The 19071-nt window shown below is 43.1% G+C and overlaps 1 long non-coding RNA gene across 40 annotated transcripts; it reads left to right on the top strand.

Annotated features, from left to right (window-relative positions):
- The first annotated feature begins 274 nt into the window (after window positions 1–274).
- On the top strand, window positions 275–18770 carry LOC127086706 (uncharacterized). Of its 40 annotated transcripts, none has more exons than XR_007789576.1 (7): window positions 275–722; window positions 829–929; window positions 1038–1653; window positions 1766–2235; window positions 2351–2444; window positions 2573–2730; window positions 17751–18766. It is a non-coding gene; the product is annotated as an uncharacterized LOC127086706 (long non-coding RNA). The 40 variants fall into 40 exon arrangements; XR_007789588.1 differs by having other exon boundaries at window positions 2351–2730; window positions 17751–17787; window positions 17907–18766; XR_007789590.1 differs by having other exon boundaries at window positions 2351–2745; window positions 17751–17787; window positions 17907–18766.
- Window positions 18771–19071: the final 301 nt, after the last annotated feature.

Genomic DNA, 19071 nt, shown 5'->3' with positions numbered 1-19071 from the left:
AACCCACCCCACTCAAGACTATGATACTACCCTTCTCCACCAGGCCACCCATGGTTATTTAATATTGTGATGCTACTTTAAATATATAAATCAAAATAGATTAAACATTAGAATAAAAAACTAAAAATAAAAAAAAGAGTCTGTTGGACTACCGGTAGTTAAACCCAGCCGCTTGGCTGTTGGGTTTTTCAAGGGAATATGAATTGAAAAAAAGGAAATATTTATTAACTACTTAGGAATTTTAAACGTGTTTTTTTTTAATGTTTTCCCAAAGTCTATTATGCTAGCAACATATAAAGAAACAAGTAGAAAAGTTCAACAAAAAGAGAAAAAAACGGGAACAGTAACCCTTCGTTGCCTTTGAGTTCTCTCCATCTCAATCCAAAGCTCTCACTCAATCGCTCTCTCATGTATCCAAAACCTCTCTCTCTCTCAAAATTGCTCACCAGCGAACCCTCTCTCACTCGAACTCAAAGAAAACTCCCTCTGCTCTCGCGTCCCCAACCTTCGCTCATCTTTCACAATCCCTCACACAATCGCCCAAAACCCTCTCACTCGCGCTCTCTCTATCTCGACTCAACGTATCTCTCTCGCCCTCAACCCCATTCCCAAATGCATAAAACCCACAGCTTAAAGGAACCTGAAGTTTACCTCCGATAGCGATTTGGTAGTGACGATGAACGATGAAGCCAAAACTTCACTCTTTCGCCTCTCCGATCCGGGTATCTTTCGATTTGGGATTTAGGGTTTTTGTGTTTTGAAATTCTCTTCGCCGTCTCCTCCTTTTTCTGATTTGCTTCCTTCTCCTTTTTATATTCACAACTTTAGGGTTTAGGGTTGTTGTATGGAATTCCCAAAGAATATCTTCTGCAAACTGCCTTTGATACGCTCAGTTGGGATTGGCCTTTTTGATGCTTGATTCGGAACCGGTAATCTGAGCTGCGCTTTCTTCTTCGTTGTTTTGTCTGGATGCCAAATTGGGATGTTTTCTTGAATTTTTACTGCTTTGGCTTATTACTTTGTATTGTTTACTGCAGTGAAAAATTAGAAGGAAATTACAACTTCAGTTATCACAAGGATTCTTCATCGTGATTTTGGGTTGAGTGAACTAAAACAAAGTCTTTGATCTCCCTGACCGGGTAACTTTGGGCTGTGCAAATCATTTCCACCAAGAATGGAATTTTCTCTCACGATTTGATTGTTGTTTTGCTGCAGGATTTGTGTGAAGGTAATCTGAGATATCGGATAGGTAAGGCTGGATAATCCGCTGAGTGTCACGTTTTGCATTGCTTTTGTTACAAACAGACTTATCCGAATTGGGATTAGGAAGTAAAGGAATTGTTGAAGTTAATGCTGATTTGCTGAGGTTCTTGAATTGGCTGGAAATGCTGCAAGGGACAACAGGAAGACTGAAAGACTTCCACGCATTCTTGAAGTAGGACGCCGATTCTGATCTGGTTGTGAATTGAATAATTCGTCAGTCCTAGAAACTGCCTGTACCGGTGGTCCTCTTTGCTCTCCTTGTCTGGCAACGTGTGATGAAGCCATAACCTTTGCTTGTTGGCTATTTGCTGTTTAATGCAGATGCGATTTTTTGCACCAGCTGGATGAATCAAAATCAAGGGCCATCAGTTCATGCTTTTGGGTGATGAGGTAATACAATACATCCTTGCCATGCGTCTGTTTGAAATCCATGGCAATGTTAACCGATTTTTCAAGTTGTTGTTGCTCTAAAGGTGAGTTTCGCAACATGGTTGGATTTCAGGTTGCATTGGCCTTCTTCTATTTAATGTTGAGTTTTCTCCTGTGTAAGGACTGATGCACCTTTGGATAACATGTACTAAAAACTCTTAGTCGCATGAATTGGTTTCCGTTTGTTATGCAAGTTGCATCTGATCTCGCTTAAGAGCTTGTTGGAGTTGGACGACCTGTTGTTGAGATTGCATCTGAAGCTTATGTCTCAAAAGCTGTTGGTTGTACAGATACTGTCTTTTTGGATTTCAACGAGTTTTGGCAAATACCGGTTCTTGGAGCAGGCCCTTCCAATCTGGTCATGAACTGACTGATGTTGTATGGGCTGCAGAATGTTGTGATTTTGCACATCTAAGCATTGGTTTCCAGCAGGTACAATTTGCAACATGGTTGAGGTTTGCCTTCTGACTTGATGTGGTGCAGCAGGGTTCCTGGCATGGTTCAATGGAGTGTTTTGCGCTAGTATTGGCATCTGGGGCGCAGGTAATAGACTTACACTTATTGGTTCGATGATGAGTCTCTTGCAATAACATTTGAACTGTTTTAAAACATGCTGATCACAATTGTTATGGAATTTGAAATGCTACCATTTTTGCAGATACTGAGGGATCTAGGTGTTCAATCTATGAAGTTGATGACTAACAATCCTTCCAAATATATTGGTCTCATAGATTATGGTTTAACTGTTTCTGGTAGGATCCCATGCTATGATTCATCGCAGCAGCAGCGAGAGCAGAAACTTCCTCTGCATTTATCCTTGCCTCCTCAGTTTTTTTTTGTAAGAGACTCGTCTGACATAATCCTCTTTTCAACATTCCAGCCACTTTTGAGGCGATCAGGAAGAGATAGAGGAGATACAGACTCAACTGATTTCAACAGTAGTTACTGGCACATTCACAACAGGGGTTGCAGCGGCGTTAGCAGGAGATATATGGTTGCTGACAACAGGAGTTGATACCAGATGGGACTGCATACCAGGTCCTGGATCGGGAGGTTTATTGCTTTACGGAACTGAACCATGTATCATTCAATTCATGCTCCATTTACCGTAACTTTTGATGGCTATTGGCATTCTGACTTGTAATTCCATCTTGGCAGGTTTGATGGCTGGCTGCATCTGAGAGGCTTTGGCTAGGTTGGTAATGCTGCAGTTATGTATTACTGGAAATGTATGGTTAGTGAAATTGGTGTATGTTGGCATTGTATTGGGATAATGTTTGTAATGTTGCAGGGTTGTTTTGAGATGCATGCCAGGCTGTTATGGTTTTTGTCATCAAGAGGAATGGACTTGAGCCAAACAGGGAAACCTCCAAAGTTCCATTCAGCACAAGCATAAGGACCAATTCTGAGGTGAACATAAAGACCTGCTTGCTGCACCAGCTTTATGAACTTTACCAAATCATGGTTCCCCTCAAAATAATATTTGCCAGGTGAAGGTTCATGCCCATTCCAAAAAACATAAGTTTGAATCACATCCAATCCTCCTTCTTTAGCCTTTTGGATAAGATCTGTGTCGCATCTCAGGAGTACTTCTGGGGTAATGAATGGAGCCAGAAAGTAGTATCCTTCTTTGTCCATTAATGGTGATAGCTTTATAATCATATGAAACAGAAACTTCATGTTGAGCAATAAGTGAAGTAGCAAGTATCACAAACAGCAACACATTGAGCTTGAAGCCCATAATGAATAACGAACCTTGAATATGTTATGTTTTATTTTCCAACACTTTATTCTAAGCTTCAATGTAGAGAGAGAGAGAAAGAGAGAGAAAGTGGTTATTTTTGTGTTTTTTTTTACCACATGTAACAATACCTTTGGTGTAATTTGGATATGGACATGGGTTTATTTTAGGGTTCTCGGATTTAGGTTGACTTTGGTCAAAGTTGACCAAAAAGTCAATTGTTGACCAAAGTCAACAATTGGCCAAAAGTGTCAATTTTTTTTGTATTTTTCTTGTATGAAATCATATGTACTGGTTTAAACATGGATGAAATCGATTGAAATGGATTAACAAATGGTTTGAAGTTGGTTTCCAACTTGTTTTGCCTTATGACTTGAATATTTGACTTTGAAAAGAACATGACTGATAATGCACATGACCAAGGCCACGAACTGAGACCATAAGGTCAGGGTTTTGACATAGTATCCATGAACCAATAACATGATTAGCGAGTGGCTTGAAACACAAGAAGCTTGATTGCTCAGATGACCAAGACCATATGTTCATTAACAATCACATGAACAGCACCATGACTTTGGATCAAAACCACAATCCTCATACAAAACCAAAGTAAAGCTAGGCCAAGCATGCCAAACAAACATAAAAATTCTGGATCAAAATCGGGGTATGACAGCTGCCCCTATTTAAGCGTCTTCAACTAGAGAAAATGAAGCAGGACGTTCTTCATATGATCATAGTGGGAGATGATTAAATACTAAGAAGACCCGAATTTTGATCCTGAATCCCCATGAAATAGTTAACAATGTCTGTCAGAATCGGCAAAGAAGCAATCTCGAAAGAAAAGTCCGTCTGGTACGGTGAAAATCGGCCTGAGTACCGAAACAGAAAGTTGACCTGGATACCAAAATAAATGGTAACACAGGAATACCCATGACCTGAACGCCACACATTAGTCTGAACACTAAGCATTGGAATATGAGAGTATCAATGTTGGTCTGATTACCGGAAATCTGGTCTGAACTCCACTTCGATCTGGAGATCGGAAATTGGCTTGAATGCCACTTCGGTCTGGATACCGGGAACTGGCCTGGACACCACTTCGGTCTGGATACCGGGAAAGCTGGCCTGGAATGCCACTTCGGTCTGGATACCGGGAACTGGTCTGAACACCACAAGTTCTTCGTCCTGACTGTTGAGAACTTCTTCGATCTGGAAATCGGGAACTGGCCTGAATGCCACTTCGGTCTGGATACCGGGAACTGGCCTAAATGCCACTTCGGTCTGGATACCGGGAAAACTGGCCTGGAATGCCACTTCGGTCTGGATACCGGGAACTGGTCTGAATACCCTAAGTTCTTCGTCCTGATTATTGAGAACTTCTTCGATCTGGAAATCGGGAACTGGCCTGAATGCCACTTCGGTCTGGATACCGGGAAAACTGGCCTGGAATGCCACTTCGGTCTGGATACCGGGAACTGGTCTGAATACCCTAAGTTCTTCGTCCTGATTGTTGAGAACTTCTTCGATCTGGAAATCGGGAACTGGCCTGAATGCCACTTCGGTCTGGATACCGGGAAAACTGGCCTGAATGCCACAAGTTCTTCGTCCTGACTGTTGAGAACTTCTTCGATCTGGAAATCGGGAACTGGCCTGAATGCCACTTCGGTCTGGATACCGGGAAAACTGGCCTGAATGCCACAAGTTCTTCGTCCTGACTGTTGAGAACTTCTTCGATCTGGAAATCGGAAACTGGCCTGAATGCCACTTCGGTCTGGATACCGGGAAAACTTTTCATGTCTATCAGCATCGGCGAAGATAACAAAACAGTGATACGTGAGCCGGCACGCATGCCAAAGACCTATGCTGGGGATAACAATCGAAAGATTGACCAAAGAGTGCATGAGATATATTATCTATAGCCGTCAAAACGTAGATAATACACCCGCATGGAAGATTATCCATAACCGGGTTGTAGGTTGCTAAATGAATAATCGACCGAAAAGAAAGGTATCAGGGTACCAGGGCTAGGCATGCCAAAGATGACCAATCAAAAGAGGATAAAGTTTCTTACTCGGAGCAAATAACCAAAAGAAAGGGGAAGACCCACTGGGGACAATACTGCTTGATCAGGGCAAGTATCCAAAGGGGACAAGACTATCAATACCACAAAGAGGGAATTACATTTACCGGTTAGTAGGCAGAAAACCACGGAAAAGTAACCAGTCATCGATAGGATGAGCACACAGGGTTAACTCCACCAAGGGGATGAAAGTGGGATTTTACAGCTACCAGTTAATGGGTAGAAAACCACAAAGATAGGACTTACAACTACCGGTTTGTAGGTAGAAGCCACTGAAAGGTAACCAGTCATCGATAGGATGAGCACAAAGGGTTAACTCTGCCAATGGGATGAAAGTGGGATTTTACAACTACCAGCTAGTAGGTAGAAAACCACAAAGATAGGGCTTACAACTACCGGTTTGTAGGTAGAAGCCACAGAAAGGTAACCAGTCATCGATAGGATGAGCACAAAGGGTTAACTCTGCCAATGGGATGAAAGTGGGATTTTACAACTACCAGCTAGTAGGTAGAAAACCACAAAGATAGGACTTACAACTACCGGTTTGTAGGTAGAAGCCACAAATTCTGCTGAGGATGAGATGAATGAGTGCCGGTTAGTGAGCGACTATTCATTTATGCCCCAGGGAAGCACGGGAGACAGCCAACAGGAAGCCAATTTAGGATCGATCCAAAAAGGCAGACTGAAATAGGACTCATCCTAATGAGGAAAGAACTCAATAGGGAAAACCCATCCCGTTAGGGAGGGAACAGAAACAACCGTCATCCACGAGGATATAGCTCAGTGGGGAGCGTAGAAGGAAATGGTAGACACTTTCTGCTTAAGGGGTAGACTCTACATGGAGAGATCAGACACACCCACTTCTGCTAAAGGGATGGAACCAATGCTTGCAAGATGCTGCCAACTTCGAGGAGTAACACTGCTAGGAATACCCACTCAACTAAGGAGTCACTTGTTGGGAAAGCACCAACCTCTCAACCATGCTGATGAACCCAATTCTGAAGCCGATCCAATGGCGCGAAGCTAAACTCTTTCCAACAAACCAAACTCGGCTGGTCACCACGGCCTAGGGCTAATGGATATGTTTGCCATGTTGATGCATGAGTTTTTTTGTTTTACACAATGCCCCATGATCATGGAAATGCTATGCACTAATGATGCAATATGATATACTTATCTAAATGATGAATGCCTAAACACACGTCTCCTCCAGAGACAACACCGGGGAACTCCAGGAACTGTGCTGAGGATCCTATAACCATGTCAACTTCCATCCTGCTGGGGAAAGACAAACCTTGCTGGGGATGCACTCCATCGAAACCGAACTGCTTGGAGATTAACCTGCTAGGGGAGGCAACCCATTCTTATCTCTACTGGGGATGATTTTCTCCGAACCCGATCCGCTTGGGGACCTCGCTGAGGGAAAACCATCAACACAAACCCTACTGGGAAGGCAGTAACCTTCAGGCTCGCTGAGGAGACACTGATCTCAAATCTGTTAGGGAGGTAACCCTCTCACACCCACTAGGGAAATACAGCTCATTGAACACGGAACATCTGTCGAGTCGCCGAACAGCGACATCCATCGTCCACCCACAGTGTCGGCTTTCCTCTTTTGAGAACACCCAGACTCGCCTAGACTCCTCTGATTCATCCCACGAAGATTGAATTCCTGGGATTCATACAAACTTTCCGGTCTTTAGACTTTGAAGAGTCTTCTTGATTAACTTTCCAGGACTGTCGTCGTAATCCTTCACTGTCTTTTCACCGTTCAACTATCTCTTGCCCCTGATCAGGCTTTGCAGCAGAGATCGTTAGATAAAAGCGTGCCCCAGGTATGCCCCAGGTGTTCCGATATTTCAACGCCTAAGTCACTCAAACTTCCGAATAAGATTTCCAGATTTCAACCTCATCAGCATGCATCGGAAGGGACCTCTATGTTTCAAAATGCAAATATTCTTATCAAAATAAACGGATGTTTTCGTAATCAAAACGGTACTGACACAAAAACAAAATTTATTTGACCGAACACACGCTTTATTGACTGGAATAAAAGATGGCTCACAACCGAGCAACACACAGGAAGCAAACCCTGGAAAGAGGTGATTGCACACAACAGAAAAAACTCTATCCTAGTGGCAATGTGAAACCATGATTTCATCGGGTTCCAACTTGGTTACACCCCATATGTCCTCGCACTTTCTGTCTTCTGAACAAGACGCTTCCGATCGATCTCTGTCGGAGATTATCCAAGTCATATCTCAAGCACAAACGATCATGTCAGACGCAGTTGTTCGTTTCAATCCCTCTTTTGCCTGGGCCGCCCTTTCGGGTTTCAGTCCACCGGGATACCCTTTTTTGCCCAAGTCTCCCTTGTGGGGCTTTCGACTTGCCGGGTGTACAGTTTTTTTTCTTTTTATTATCCCTAACTTTTGCCCGAACCTTTTCTCTTTTTCTTGGTTCGCCGGGATGCCCTTTTTTTGCCTGGACTCTTTTATTCTTTTTGTCCAGCGGGTCTCTCTTTTTTTCACGAAGTATCTTTTAACTGCGTCCGCATTCACAAGGGATGGAAAATCCTCGTCATCCATGGTCGTCAGCAACAAGGCTCTGTCAGAGGAGACCTTTTTTGACCACGAATGGATATTCATAACTGTATTCACTTGCCCCACGGTCGTCTTGAGGAGGAAGGATCCTTTTCAACACCATATCTCTTCCCTGCTACCCACGAGGTCGCACTTCTCGGTTAACAACACGCTTCATTCACTGGGTACAACTGCCCCATGACAAGTAACTGTCAGCCTCTTTTCTCAATCAGGCTCAATGCGTTATACCAAGGCCTCATCCACTCGCCCTTTTCTAACTTCTCATCCATCCGGACTCTTCACAATGAAATCTAGCCTCCAGCAGGTAATATCACTTCTATCCCATACCGCATGAGGAAGGCGTTGCCCCAGTAGATGCACGTACCAAGGTACGACACTCAGGATACCAACTTCGTACTCAGCCACTATCATTGGTGCGTTCACATGTTATCGGGGAAGCACTAGCTCACTCTCTTTAAACTCTCCCCATCAGACATCAAAACCCATTCGGATTCGGGGTCAGGCCCCTCCTCCGGGATCGGTCACTCTCAATCTTTCGATTCGAGTACCTCGAGATGTCCTCATCAGGGACTTCAGACTTCCTTGGTTGACAATCATCAGTGGGTTGTTGGGCGAGATAACCATACAATACCCTCCTCTTGGTTGCTTTCTGGGAGGTATACTGAATATCGTATTCAGTTGACATCACTTGCCCTCTCACAACCCGTCCGTTCGATGCTAGCTCCTCAAGCACATACTTGATCAGATCCATTTTGGACATCCACAAGATGGTATGAACCAGCATACACTGTCTCAATCGGCGAGCAGCCTATGCCAAAGTACATCAAGTTTTCTCGAGCAGTGAGTATATTGTTTCACAGTCGATAAACTTTTTGCTTAGGTAAATTGCGTGCTCTTTTCGACAAGACTAGTCATACTGACTCAATACGCGCCTCATAGACCCCTTAAGGGCTGTCAGGTACCAGATTAGCAGTCGTTTCTTCCCCGGAAGGTATCAGAATCAAAGGTTCCTGCTACTCTTTTTTTTTTTTTTTTTTTTTTTTGCATGATCGACCTCGACTCCTCTTTCGTTTGCAACATGCCTCGGCAGCTTGCTGGGCTGCACTCCATAAGTGCGTTAATTCGAACTCAACAGTATGAGTTATCTCTACCTGTCAAACAACTTAATCCACCGGATGCCCCTCTTCTGCTTGGGACTCTGCCATCATGTCATCAACATGGCATTTGCTTTCACGATGAATCATATCATGAAACAAAGTCACCCTAGACTTCTGATACTTGGCACCGACCTTCTCGATACTGAACGACATCACCTTACAACCAGAAGGTGCCCCTTGTGTGATGAACATGGTTTACGTCATATCATCTGGCAACAGTTCAATCTGGTCTCGGCCAAGAAGCCATCCATGAAGATAAACTGAGCATTATAACCAATCCAATACCTCGTTGTGACGTACCGGGAATTCATCTTTCAGATTAGCTCAGCTCACATCTCGACAGTCCACACACATTCTCATCTTTCAACACCGGTTTCCGCTTCCCTGGAGGACAGTCTTCTCTCCATGGTAACTCGTGCCTCCACAACATTGGTATCCTACCTTGGTGTATCTAGATACAACCAGGCGCACACATACCATCCTGTTCTTGACTTGCCTCCGAAGCGGCCTCAATATTCGCTTTCTGACTTCGGCGGTGCTTGGAGCAACAATTCTGAGCACTCCTCATGCGGTTGAATCACCTTCTCCTCTGGTTTCAATGACCCAACTAATTCCAACAAATCACAATCTTCTTCGCCTTCTTCTTCGGCATGATAGATCGAATTGTCGAAGTCATACAAAGGTGTAACCAGATTGTTATCGATGAGATCAGGAGGGTAATCACTTTTGAGGTTGGAACGAGACAAGTTCGAAAGGAAAACGAAAAACATTGCCATTTTTATTTTTATTTTAAAACTGTAAAAAATGAAAAACAGGGAACACCGCTTTTAATCACAAAAACATCCATTTATTACTGATGCAAAACGTTGCAAAATGAAACACATGAGATGGCCCTTACAATGGACCAGTACGTTTCGGGCAAAACGTATGGCTTTCATGCAAACAAAATTAAAACAGAAATACTACACTTCCGGATGAGCGACAGTAATGCTTTTGGAGGCCTTCCAGTTGCCTGGTACGCACGACTTTATCCACAGCTCGAGCTCGCGGTCGCGGTCGATCTCTTCACTCACTGAACAAGCATGATCAGAATCCAGCATTCCTGCACTGACAAAGATGTACGGTGGACGACGTCCTCTGTTTGGTCTAGACGACTCTTGATCTGGATAACCAATCCCAAACATGTCTGCCTTTACCACTATGTCGATGATCCTGCCCCAACCTCGGGCCTCTTGGTTCTTCACCACCTCTAGAGCTTGTTTATAGGAGGAAATGGACAACTTCTTCTCTTTCTCGACGACAAGAGCGCTCTCCACCTGGACGGTTTCGATTGCTTGACTGGGTATTTCAAGTTTTCCGATGTCCATTTCTACTTCTTTCATCTTCTGGGTCGTGTCTCCCATCAATACACACCCCTCTGTGGCAACGGCCGCACAACAATTATCAACCACAGGGAAGACTCCATCCTGCACCAGAGGTTCTGGGACCACAGACATGGGAACCTTTAACTGATCTTCCTCAGTCATCTCCATTCCTTTCTTGACCTTTTTCACCATCTTCATTTTTACAGGACCCTGCCTGGGTACAGGGTTGACATCCCCCTCCATGATCTGTGCCAAACTGATGATCTTGGAGTCCACCAAGTCTTGGACAACATGCTTGAAAGCCCTGCAACCCTCAACACTGTGCCCGGGTGCCTCAGAATGGAACTCGCACCTGGCATTCTCATCATAGTTTGGAAGCCTCCGCTGCTGTTCTACAGGAATCAAAATCCTCGGCCGAACTAATCCCAGATCTCTCAATCTCCTGAACAAAAGGGTATAAGTCACAGGTGGTTCCTCAAACTGACGATCCTCCTTCTTCTTCCTCACCTGGCTCCTAGCTCTCGGTGCCTTCTGTTGAAGTGGTGGTTGTCGCGGGGGTACAGGTGAGTTACCAACAAGAGTGGTTACAGCAACAGCATAAGGATGATAACGATCCTTACTGCGTTCTTTCTTTGCTGGCACACCACTTGACTCAACTTCCTTTTTGAGCGGACCACTGTCAGAGAGTTTCTTTGCTACCGAGCCAGAGGGATTTGTCACATCGGATGATGGAGCCTTTCCCTGAACTTTCTCCTTGATCATCCAACTCTCAATCCTTTCCAATCCCTCAGACATGGCTTTCTGCCCCAAGGCAAGCCCTTGCACAATACTGAACAATCCCCTCATCATCTCTTTCAGTTCAAGGATGTCGGCGTTGGGAAGATCCATCAGCTTGGATTTGTTGAGTCTGACTGTATGTCTGAATGGAAGAGCTATGCGTACCGGTTGACACCTACAAAATAACAAATGGGTTAGTATGACTCACGCATGCAATGTCTATCCGTACCAGGAATATTCCTTTGATTTTGGTTTCACAGAGACAGATAATTTTTCATCAATAACATTCTGACATCTGGCTATCTCTCAACCAGAATCTTAATCAAAAAGTGGACCCTAAGTACGGATAGACACGAGTTGAATGCAGATGAATGCGATGCAAATGCATGAATGCAAGTCACTGCGCCACCAAGCCATCTGAAGACCCATTCTCTGAACTAGTCATAGTCATCGGGACTAAGTCACCATAAATCCGACTTAGGGAGTTCCGAAATAAACGGAACTGGGGATTACGTCACTATCATCACGGGAACATCCACTGAACGGATGACAGTCAGATCCTCTGAACAGGTACTTTCAAATTCAACCCGGGGATCCGCAATAAACGGAACCCATTGATAACCCACGGACAGAACTCCGGCGTCCCAGAAATAAATGTCCATAAATTTGGCTGAACCAAAGTCAACATCACAACACCACTGGCAGAAACCGTATCTGTAGAGATCAACCCCTCCCCTCATTGGTAGGTTCTAAGAACAGAAGTTTGTCAGCTTCAGCCCTTTAGTCGAGAATAATACGTTTACCACTGAAGGTTTGGCATTATTACGGGATAAAAGACCTCTGCTGACTCCCCTCAACAGGATATCCTAAAGCAAGTTCCCAGTCTCGGGGTCCTCGGATTGAGCAGCGAGAATGTGCCCACCAGAGCTAACACAAACGCGTCTCGGAGGAGAGGCCTCGACTGAGTTATCGGGAAACGGTCACCAGAGTCGACGATTTCTAAAGGAATATCTGTCGTTACGGAACACCCATAGGACAAAATATATCCAACAGAAACCTCCTCTGGAATGTGGGTCTCATGAACGACTTAACGTAGCAACATACCACGCAAGCCTCATGACTATCCACTCTAACACTTATGTGTATGCTCAAGCCTGGGTAGTGGGCTTATCTCTCATAGAACATCCCCCCTCAACAAACAAACAACCCACGGAACCCACAGATACAACAAACATATGTACATGAATGCAATAAGATAAAGCAGGTAAATGCGGAAAATAAATAACTGTACAAAAGAATAAACACCCAACAGACAAGAAAACTACAAAAGCTAGGAGGGACTCGCTTAGGGAAACCAGATCCCCAGCAGAGTCGCCAGCTGTCGCAACCCGAAAAAATACAGGAGGCGAAAAAACAACCGGCGAGAAAAATGACAGAAGAGTCGCCACCGTGCGTTATTTATCCCAAAGGAGGGAAAGGAAACGCTCGAAGTAAACCTGGAGAAGGAAAGGAAAAGACAAGGTCTCGCAACCAAATCTTGGGTTCGGGAGTCGATTATGCGAAGGGAAGGTATTAGCACCCCTACGCATCCGTAGTACTCTACGGGATCCACTCTTGTTGTTCTTGTCTAAAGGGTGTATGTTTATCTAATGTACTATTTACTAAAAAGAAGGGGTCAAAGAAAAATGACTCGCACGGATGTCGCATCCACTGCATACGTATCTCATCTGAATATGAGAATCAGAGTCTTCGTAGCTCGGCTACCTATGGGTTAAGGATAAGTGTGCTCGCTAAGACATCGTGTCTTATGCCTACGTATCTCATCTGAACATGAGAATCAGAGTTGCCGTAGTTCGGCTCACGCACGCCAAACAAAACAAGACACCTACACACAAAAAGGTGGCAAACATGGAGCCCGACTGCCAATCACTGGACTTACATCAGCATCCGAACCAAAACACACACAAAAGGGCAAACGTGGAGCCCGACTGCCAATCACTGGACTTACATCAGCATCCGAACCCAACAAACTCACACTGGAACCCGAATGCCACTCGATGGACTTACATCAGCTTCCAAGCACACAACAAGCACAAACAAACGACAAATCGCTAAGGAGTCGGGAACTCGAGCCTAGCAACTGTCAGACAAACGCACACAAAAAAGGAAAAAAAGTGCCCGGAGTGGTCTCACACGACCACCTGCCTACATACCTTGTCTGGAACAAGGATCAGGGCGATGTAGTTCCTCTTCATAGGGGTTGCCATCTGAATATGGACTTACAAAGGAGGACACCAGTTGTGTCAAAAGAGAGTGGGCAATGTGTTCACGCCCTAGCAGTAGGTGTCGCAGCTCGCTGAATCGAGTCTTAGGCGGTTACCTCTTTGCAATAGGACGGACTACATGCCACAGGATCGGAGACGCTCGGAAAGGTCTAGAAGTGGGGAAGCTCTGCCCTAGAGTTGTCATGCAATGTGTACTTAAGTGTTTAGGATTTACAAATGGGAATATCTACCTAATGTTAGCATGCAAAGGAATGTGGGAATCCTACCTATGTTATCATACAAAAGGATATGGGAATCCTACCTATGTTATCGTACAAAAGGATATGGGAATCCTACCTATGTTATCATACAAAGGGTTCTATCTAATGGGTGCTACCTAAACGGAACAAGAATCGACGAATGGAGCAAGGAGAGGAATGGGGTAAAGGTAGATGGCGATGCATGAAGCAATCGACTTACAAGGTTGATGGCGATGCATAAAGCAATCGGCTTACAAGGTTGATGGCGATGCATAAAGCAATCGACTTACAAGGTTGATGGCGATGCATAAAGCCATCGACTTACAAAAGGGGTGGATGAATACGTGCTGGTTCTGTTAGGTTTTGAAAAATGATTACTCGACGTTGGATCGAGGTTTTGATCTTGTTTTGAAATGGTTATCGGGTGTTCATTTTAATTCTTGTATTAACAGGTGAATAAAGAATGAAAGAGTAAATTTTATACATTTCATGGGAGAGGGGTACATTTGTTATGAATGGGGGTTGTTCATGGCAAACAAACAATAATAATACATGCCTCATACACCATACAAGTAGGCCACAGTTAATCAAACAATTAAGATATAAACAAGTATATAATCGGATCAAATAATCAAAGAATGAAATAATAAAGCATTAAACAATGTATGAGTGTAAGTGCAAAGGAACCGGCTCATTGTAAGAAAACCCAAGAGTAAGCTATGTGAGGTCGACGGCGATGCTTAAAAAGCAATCGACTTACAAGGGTGTAAAAAATGGGCTCGATATTAAATTGAGAAAAGTATGATTTTTTTATAATTTTAAAAAATGGTTTTGAATGAATGATGAAATTAAATTTACATTATTAACAAATGAGACTATGAGTATAATAAGGACATAAACATAAAGAGAAATGAAAATGCTAAAAGAAATAAAACACCAAGGAAATGCCACACATGAGTATTGAACCCACCCCACTCAAGACTATGATACTACCCTTCTCCACCAGGCCACCCATGGTTATTTAATATTGTGATGCTACTTTAAATATATAAATCAAAATAGATTAAACATTAGAATAAAAAACTAAAAATAAAAAAAAGAGTCTGTTGGACTACCGGTAGTTAAACCCAGCCGCTTGGCTGTTGGGTTTTTCAAGGGAATATGAATTGAAAAAAAGGAATATTTATTAACTACTTAGGAATTTTAAACGTGTTTTTTTTTAATGTTTTCCCAAAGTCTATTATGCTAGCAACATATAAAGAAACAAGTAGAAAAGTTCAACAAAAAGAGAAAAAAACGGGAACAGTAACCCTTCGTTGCCTTTGAGTTCTCTCCATCTCAATCCAAAGCTCTCACTCAATCGCTCTCTCATGTATCCAAAACCTCTCTCTCTCTCAAAATTGCTCACCAGCGAACCCTCTCTCACTCGAACTCAAAGAAAACTCCCTCTGCTCTCGCGTCCCCAACCTTCGCTCATCTTTCACAATCCCTCACACAATCGCCCAAAACCCTCTCACTCGCGCTCTCTCTATCTCGACTCAACGTATCTCTCTCGCCCTCAACCCCATTCCCAAATGCATAAAACCCACAGCTTAAAGGAACCTGAAGTTTACCTCCGATAGCGATTTGGTAGTGACGATGAACGATGAAGCCAAAACTTCACTCTTTCGCCTCTCCGATCCGGGTATCTTTCGATTTGGGATTTAGGGTTTTTGTGTTTTGAAATTCTCTTCGCCGTCTCCTCCTTTTTCTGATTTGCTTCCTTCTCCTTTTTATATTCACAACTTTAGGGTTTAGGGTTGTTGTATGGAATTCCCAAAGAATATCTTCTGCAAACTGCCTTTGATACGCTCAGTTGGGATTGGCCTTTTTGATGCTTGATTCGGAACCGGTAATCTGAGCTGCGCTTTCTTCTTCGTTGTTTTGTCTGGATGCCAAATTGGGATGTTTTCTTGAATTTTTACTGCTTTGGCTTATTACTTTGTATTGTTTACTGCAGTGAAAAATTAGAAGGAAATTACAACTTCAGTTATCACAAGGATTCTTCATCGTGATTTTGGGTTGAGTGAACTAAAACAAAGTCTTTGATCTCCCTGACCGGGTAACTTTGGGCTGTGCAAATCATTTCCACCAAGAATGGAATTTTCTCTCACGATTTGATTGTTGTTTTGCTGCAGGATTTGTGTGAAGGTAATCTGAGATATCGGATAGGTAAGGCTGGATAATCCGCTGAGTGTCACGTTTTGCATTGCTTTTGTTACAAACAGACTTATCCGAATTGGGATTAGGAAGTAAAGGAATTGTTGAAGTTAATGCTGATTTGCTGAGGTTCTTGAATTGGCTGGAAATGCTGCAAGGGACAACAGGAAGACTGAAAGACTTCCACGCATTCTTGAAGTAGGACGCCGATTCTGATCTGGTTGTGAATTGAATAATTCGTCAGTCCTAGAAACTGCCTGTACCGGTGGTCCTCTTTGCTCTCCTTGTCTGGCAACGTGTGATGAAGCCATAACCTTTGCTTGTTGGCTATTTGCTGTTTAATGCAGATGCGATTTTTTGCACCAGCTGGATGAATCAAAATCAAGGGCCATCAGTTCATGCTTTTGGGTGATGAGGTAATACAATACATCCTTGCCATGCGTCTGTTTGAAATCCATGGCAATGTTAACCGATTTTTCAAGTTGTTGTTGCTCTAAAGGTGAGTTTCGCAACATGGTTGGATTTCAGGTTGCATTGGCCTTCTTCTATTTAATGTTGAGTTTTCTCCTGTGTAAGGACTGATGCACCTTTGGATAACATGTACTAAAAACTCTTAGTCGCATGAATTGGTTTCCGTTTGTTATGCAAGTTGCATCTGATCTCGCTTAAGAGCTTGTTGGAGTTGGACGACCTGTTGTTGAGATTGCATCTGAAGCTTATGTCTCAAAAGCTGTTGGTTGTACAGATACTGTCTTTTTGGATTTCAACGAGTTTTGGCAAATACCGGTTCTTGGAGCAGGCCCTTCCAATCTGGTCATGAACTGACTGATGTTGTATGGGCTGCAGAATGTTGTGATTTTGCACATCTAAGCATTGGTTTCCAGCAGGTACAATTTGCAACATGGTTGAGGTTTGCCTTCTGACTTGATGTGGTGCAGCAGGGTTCCTGGCATGGTTCAATGGAGTGTTTTGCGCTAGTATTGGCATCTGGGGCGCAGGTAATAGACTTACACTTATTGGTTCGATGATGAGTCTCTTGCAATAACATTTGAACTGTTTTAAAACATGCTGATCACAATTGTTATGGAATTTGAAATGCTACCATTTTTGCAGATACTGAGGGATCTAGGTGTTCAATCTATGAAGTTGATGACTAACAATCCTTCCAAATATATTGGTCTCATAGATTATGGTTTAACTGTTTCTGGTAGGATCCCATGCTATGATTCATCGCAGCAGCAGCGAGAGCAGAAACTTCCTCTGCATTTATCCTTGCCTCCTCAGTTTTTTTTTGTAAGAGACTCGTCTGACATAATCCTCTTTTCAACATTCCAGCCACTTTTGAGGCGATCAAGAAGAGATAGAGGAGATACAGACTCAACTGATTTCAACAGTAGTTACTGGCACATTCACAACAGGGGTTGCAGCGGCGTTAGCAGGAGATATATGGTTGCTGACAACAGGAGTTGATACCAGATGGGACTGCATACCAGGTCCTGGATCGGGAGGTTTATTGCTTTACGGAACTGAACCATGTATCATTCAATTCATGCTCCATTTACCGTAACTTTTGATGGCTATTGGCATTCTGACTTGTAATTCCATCTTGGCAGGTTTGATGGCTGGCTGCATCTGAGAGGCTTTGGCTAGGTTGGTAATGCTGCAGTTATGTATTACTGGAAATGTATGGTTAGTGAAATTGGTGTATGTTGGCATTGTATTGGGATAATGTTTGTAATGTTGCAGGGTTGTTTTGAGATGCATGCCAGGCTGTTATGGTTTTTGTCATCAAGAGGAATGGACTTGAGCCAAACAGGGAAACCTCCAAAGTTCCATTCAGCACAAGCATAAGGACCAATTCTGAGGTGAACATAAAGACCTGCTTGCTGCACCAGCTTTATGAACTTTACCAAATCATGGTTCCCCTCAAAATAATATTTGCCAGGTGAAGGTTCATGCCCATTCCAAAAAACATAAGTTTGAATCACATCCAATCCTCCTTCTTTAGCCTTTTGGATAAGATCTGTGTCGCATCTCAGGAGTACTTCTGGGGTAATGAATGGAGCCAGAAAGTAGTATCCTTCTTTGTCCATTAATGGTGATAGCTTTATAATCATATGAAACAGAAACTTCATGTTGAGCAATAAGTGAAGTAGCAAGTATCACAAACAGCAACACATTGAGCTTGAAGCCCATAATGAATAACGAACCTTGAATATGTTATGTTTTATTTTCCAACACTTTATTCTAAGCTTCAATGTAGAGAGAGAGAGAAAGAGAGAGAAAGTGGTTATTTTTGTGTTTTTTTTTTTACCACATGTAACAATACCTTTGGTGTAATTTGGATATGGACATGGGTTTATTTTAGGGTTCTCGGATTTAGGTTGACTTTGGTCAAAGTTGACCAAAAAGTCAATTGTTGACCAAAGTCAACAATTGGCCAAAAGTGTCAATTTTTTTTGTATTTTTCTTGTATGAAATCATATGTACTGGTTTAAACATGGATGAAATCGATTGAAATGGATTAACAAATGGTTTGAAGTTGGTTTCCAACTTGTTTTGCCTTATGACTTGAATATTTGACTTTGAAAAGAACATGACTGATAATGCACATGACCAAGGCCACGAACTGAGACCATAAGGTCAGGGTTTTGACATAGTATCCATGAACCAATAACATGATTAGCGAGTGGCTTGAAACACAAGAAGCTTGATTGCTCAGATGACCAAGACCATATGTGCATTAACAATCACATGAACAGTACCATGACTTTGGATCAAAACCACAATCCTCATACAAAACCAAAGTAAAGCTAGGCCAAGCATGCCAAACAAACATAAAAATTCTGGATCAAAATCGGGGTATGACACCAGGTAGTATGATTCAACATATACTGGTACGGACGCTTAGCAGCCCAAGCCAATGCGCAACAA

This window comes from Lathyrus oleraceus, chromosome 5 (genome assembly GCF_024323335.1).
Source record: "Lathyrus oleraceus cultivar Zhongwan6 chromosome 5, CAAS_Psat_ZW6_1.0, whole genome shotgun sequence".
Taxonomy (NCBI): Eukaryota; Viridiplantae; Streptophyta; class Magnoliopsida; order Fabales; family Fabaceae; genus Lathyrus; species Lathyrus oleraceus.
The sequence above is the reverse complement of the archived record's forward strand: the minus strand, read 5'-3'. Positions and strand labels throughout refer to the sequence as shown.